The sequence below is a fragment of the Phodopus roborovskii genome, unplaced genomic scaffold (genome assembly GCF_943737965.1).
Source record: "Phodopus roborovskii unplaced genomic scaffold, PHOROB, whole genome shotgun sequence".
Classification (NCBI taxonomy): Eukaryota; Metazoa; Chordata; class Mammalia; order Rodentia; family Cricetidae; genus Phodopus; species Phodopus roborovskii.
Genome location: NW_026126485.1, coordinates 13,189,829 through 13,195,828, shown reverse-complemented (window position 1 = coordinate 13,195,828; position 6,000 = coordinate 13,189,829).

Sequence of the window (6,000 nt, the reverse complement as noted above, 5' to 3'; positions counted from 1 at the left end):
GCTCGGCTAGGAAAGGCACCTGTGGCCAAGACTGATGACCTGAGTTCGATCCCTAGGACCCACGTGATAGAACTGATTCCTGAAAGTTGGCCTCTAATCCTACAACTATGCTGTGGTAAGCATGCAACTGTACACATGCACTCACAAGCAAATGTGCACACACACACACACACGTAAATAAACAAATAAACAATAAGCATTTGAAAAAATTCCTAGTGATTGTACTGGACAGTGCAGAGACTATAGATAAGCACTTTCATTGCCACAGAAGGTTTAGTTGGACCTGTGAACCTCTTGACTGAGTGGTAATAAAGTACACTAACAACTGTCCCACGGACACATCCCAGTCTGTTGAGGAGTGTGGGGAACACTGTCCATAAGGCTCTGTTCTGTAAAGGATGTCAGAACTGAGATGGAATACGATAAGCTCTGTGCAATCCCTGCTCATGTAGGTGTAAGAACATCCTCCTTCCCCTAATACCTGTCTATAGCAAGGCCTGGGTGACTGAAAATGGAAACTTAGCCTGGGACTCGTAGAGCTTAGGGGAAGCCAATTATATCTATCCCTCTGAGATAAATGTTGTAGTTCTTTGAAACTGTTTAGTGTTGCCTAGAAAACAGCAAAGGCATGATAACTTCTTGGTGGTACATTCCCATGTGGTAAGCTCTTATTATGTAGCTTCATTGACCTTGAACTCTGACTTCTGAGTGTCACTGTGACTGGCTTAGCTTGTTGCTTATTATCGTCAGCTGCATGGTTCTGCTCATGCACGTGCTGGGACTAACAGTGTGTACTTCCAAGACTGGCTGACAATTTAAAGAAAATTTCTTTCTCTCTTTCTCCCTCCCTCCCTCCCTTCCTTTTTTTGTTTTGTGGTTTTGGAGGTAGGGTTTCTCTGTGTAGCCTTGGCTTTTTTGGAACTCTATAGAATAGGCTGGCTTCAAACTCAGAGATCTGCTTACCTCTTCCTCCCAAGTGCTGGGATTAAAGGCATGTGCTACTGCCACCAGGCTAAAGATATTTTCTTATTGATTGATTGAGGCTGTGTCTAGCCTCCTGAGTGCTGGGATTATAGGCATGTGCCATTACATATGACCAATAACTTTCATTTTGTTTTTTCCAAAACAGGTTTCTCTGTGCAGTTCTGGCTCTCCTAGAACTTTCTCTGTAGACCAGGCTGGCTTCAAACTCAGAGAGTCACCTGCCTCGGCCTCCCTAGTGCTGGGATTAAAGGTGTGTGCTGCCACTGCTCATTTTTTTTTTTTCATTTTTAAAAAATGAATTAGCTTAGAGGAAAGAGCCATTTCTTGGGCAGACTGGCCAAGTGAGGATCATCTTGAATATTTGAGTCTCCTGTTTCTACCCCCCAAGTGCATCAACACTACCCTGGTTAGTGCAGAGCTAGGAACTGAATTCAGGGCAGGTGAGGAAAAAAAAAAAATGCTGACTGAGCCACATCTCTAGCCTTTGTGCAGTCCATGTGTAGCTTTACAACTGACAGTGAGTCAGTAAGTGGTAGCTATTATATTTAGCATTAAAAAAAAAGCTTACACAATTAGAATGATCTTCTCATTTGTCCTCATTTGTGTACATGGATGGGCACACACACACACACACACACACACACACACACACAGAGAGAGAGAGAGAGAGAGAGAGAGAGAGAGAGAGAGAGAGAGAGAGAGAGAGGTGTTAGAGCATGTTGCTTCACGTGCACACCAAACCAAACCAAACCAAACCAAAAATTCAGTACACAAGGTGGTAACAGTCTAGTTTGTCTGCTGGGTGCGGCTGGTTTCTGCTTCGTCTTCATCTCCACTCTCCAATGGTTTTCCACTTTTTCATAAACCTCTGCCTCACACAGAGTTTTTCTCTGTCTTACATTCTGATTTATTTTTGGGGAAGGAGGAGGGGACGGAGTTGGTTCTCTTCGTAAGTGTTTTAACCAGATGGGTCATCCCACAGGCCCCTGCACCCAGTTTTGAGCTGTGAATGGCCTTTGGTCATCTTGCCTGTGTAGCCCCTTAAAGCAAAGGGCCTGGGTTTTTTGAATTCTCACCTTACACGATGTGCCCTGTCCAGAGGAATGACAACCTTTTCTTTAAAGAAATATACTGAAATGGCTGAGTGCAAGGCATTTTCTGCCTAATACTTAATTTTGAGAACATTGCCAATAACCCTGCCATAATTAATAGAGTAGCTGGACAGAGTGAGCCTGGAAGCCCAGCCCTCAAGAGGTGAATGAGAAGGAGCAGGCACATGTAGCCAGCTTGGGCCACAGAGCCAGATCTAACCTCCGTAAACAAAACAAGTGAATGAGCAGACAAAATGGAATGGAGACGAGGAACTGAGTGTCTAGAAATTCAGTTTCAAAGAATCTAATTTTTACAAGTCAGCAAAAACAAAGTGTAATCACCATTTCAGAGTAAGAAATAGTCAGATGGTAAGTTGGTCATGTGGACAGGCTCTCTGAACTCTCTGTAGGAAGTTCTGCTGTGGCTCTAACTGGGCTAACTAGTACTAGGCAAACACTACCATCAAACCTTTTAAACTGGCAATGGTCAACTCATTCAAGACAAATAATGGCATTCTTCAGGGCTGTGTTATTTTGCTTAAGGTAGTCTCTTTCTAGATAATTTCAAGAATCAAAAGAAAAGAAAAAACAAACAAATAAGACCAAACAAATGGCTTCAAAAGGTTAAGGAAATATCAATGAGCTTCCAGGTTCACAGCAGGAAGTTACTGCTTAGGACTACATATGAAACAGTTGAGATGTCTCAGCAGGAAAATTACTGAGGTGCCTGATGATCTGAGTTCAATCTCCAGGACTCACATCATAGGAGAGAATCAATTCCTGAAAGTCATCCTCTGACCTACACAGGTGTGTCATGGTATGCATGAACCAACACATACACACTGATAAATGTAATAGAAAACTTGACAAGGTGCTTCTGTCCTGAAAACCTAGCATATTAGAGTTTGTGAAATATGTACCTGTACCTTTATATTTTTCTTGCAGCATCTATTCTTAGCATCATTCATTTAAGCATTTGCTGAGCTTTCAAATGTTGTGTCTGTCTGTCATCTATCTATCTATCTATCTATCTATCATCTATTTATCATCCTTCAATCACCTATCATTTATCTATCTATCATCTATCTATCTCTATCATGTCTGTCTGAGTGTTATGGTCATTATACATTGTTCTGGTTTGTCTAAGGTAGTAGAAAAATCAGTTACAGAAAAATGTGAGCAGAGTAGAAGCTCAGTGGAAAAGTGCTTGCTTGGCATGTGTGAAACCCCAGGTGCAGTCCTAGCACTATGTTAAACAGACACAGCAGCACATGCCTGTAACTTCAGTACTCAGGAGGTGGAGGCAGGACAATCAGAGGCTACAAATCGTTCTCAGGCACAGGACGTTTGAGGTCAGACTGAGCTAGGGACCCTAGCTAGCAAGTAGAGGGGGAACAAATACACTTGGAATTTGATGAATTGCTTCCCCCCTTTTTGGTCTGGGTTTTTCTCTTTATACAGTTCCAAGATGGCCTCAAACTCTCCATCCCCGTTTCAGGCTCTGGAGTACTGGACTTATAAGTACATGCCAAAACAACAAAATGATGCAGTCAGAAAAAAAAAAATCTTAGATTTATTATTTTGAAACAGGGATTTTCTACATAGCCTTGGCTGACTAGAACTAACTATGTAGACCAAGTTATTTTTGAACTCACAGAGCACCACCTACCTCTGCCTCTGGGGTGCCGGGATTAAAGGCATGTTTCACTATGACTGGCCGCTAATATGTATTCTTAATTATGTGTATATTTGAGTATCTGTGTGCAGGAATGTGTATTTGAGTGCAGGTGCTCCCAGAGACCAGAGGCACTATATCCCTCTGGAGCTGGAGTTAAAAGCAACTCCAAAAGGCTTGATGTGGGTGCTGGAAACCAAATATATTCCCATTCTCCTGCTCTCTTAACTACCAGCTCTCCAGTCTCTGATGTAATCATTTTATCTCACAGAACACTGAGGGAATCATGGGAGATGAAGGAATAAGAGAAGCCAACCATACCCAAGAGATATATACTTGGCTGTGATACCACTTTGCCTTCTGTGAAAGCTGCCCTCAAATATGTAGTGGACAAATGAGTCAGGTCCTGTTCTGTAAACAGTGAAAACTTCATTTGTCTAGTAGATGGAAAACTAGGTAGCAGTCACTGCTTTTTTTTTTTTCTTCTTCTTCTTTGATTTCATATACTTATTTAGTGTGTTCAGAGTAGAGCAGGGTACCAGGACCCTATTGGGGAAGCCCAAGGACAATATGCAGGACTCAGTTCTCTCCTTCAGTCACAAGGGCCCTGGGGATCAAATTCAGATGCTCAGACATGGTGGCAATTGCCATTACCTGGTAAGTCACATCATCAGCCAACAGCAGTCATTTTAATAACTTATATATGCTGTTTATTTATTTTGGTGCTGGGTTCTGAGTTCAGGACTTTGCTCATGCCAAGCACATGTTCTACCCCACCCCACCCATTAAGCAAAAATGTTCTATTTCTCCTTTTCTTTCTTCCTTTCTTTTTTGGGGTGTGTGTGCCAATGTGAAGGTTCAAGGACATTGATGTCGATTGCTATTTTGGCTAGGCTGGCCACCCAGTCAGTGACTTCTGGGGATCTCCCAGCTGTTGTCCATGCCCCTCAATGGGGTTACAAGTATGCACAGCCATGTGAGACTTCTACAGAGTTCTAGAGATTTGAACTCAGGTCCTCTTGATTTCACAGCAAGATTTCTTACCCACCGATCTATCTTCCCAGACCAAAAATGTTGCACTGAAATGAAATGAAGGGTAAACTGTCCAGCTACTAATTTCAAGGCCCTTTACTGGTCTGCACATATAGAGTAATGGTCTCTGTACATTACGTTTTGGAAATGAACAAAAGCTTCCTGAAGAAAGTTTCCTAAGAGGAATGACTGGTATCCCAGTACAAACTGGACATTCCTTCCTTATTCAGTCCAGGTAACTAATCTACTAACCTACTTTTTTACTTCTACAGAATGGCAATGGCTGAAAGACTGGCTACAAAACTATTTGTATTGAGAACTGTGCCTCAGTAAATCATTGGTTAGCGTTCTTTGTGACAAGGATTCCCTATCTAGTGTTTGTTTTATACTTTGACTGGTCTTTGTTTAATTATTCTATTGAAAGGAGAACAAAGGTGGTTTGGGTGACATTGTTGAGTAATGCATATTTTTATCTCTGCAAAAAGTCCCATGGCTCGAATACTCCAATAGTCTCTGATTTTCTCCAAGTTTGGAGTCATACATCAGCCAGAGGATAAAGATTTAGTTGCACACACTTTCCAAAGATAAATACCTTCCTTGTTGGCCACAGAGATGCCCAGATGGCAGATTATTGCACCATAAGAACAGCTCAGTTTCCTCCATGTATCTATTTCCAATATGCCACCTCCTATAAAAACACTTGTAGAGTAAGTACTTTGATTCCCTTCTCTTCATTAGAAAGTATGGATGCGGTTCAAATGAAGATGGGGGATAAAGGGAAAACATGTTGCTGCTTTACTTATAGCTGGAAACTTCCAGTCTTCCTAATGAGAACTACTTCTCAATCTTTTGCTTCAAATTCTGTGACAAATCACATTTCTGCAGCTGATTTCCTTCACTTTGCAGAGCTAATCCACATTCTTCTTTACTTTTGTGTATGTAGTGTGTGTGCACTTATGGAAGCCAGAGGCTGACTCTGGATATCTTTCTCTACTGTTCTCCATTATTATTATTATTATTATTATTATTATTATTATTATTATTATTATTATTATTAAGACATAACTAGGCATGGCAGTGGATGACTTTAATCCCAGCACTCAGGAGGCAAAGGCAGGCAGATCTCTTAGCTCAAGGCCAGTATGGTCTACAGGGTGAGTTCCAGGCTACACAGAGAAACCTTGTCTTGAAAAACCAAAAGCCAAACACTAAAAAACC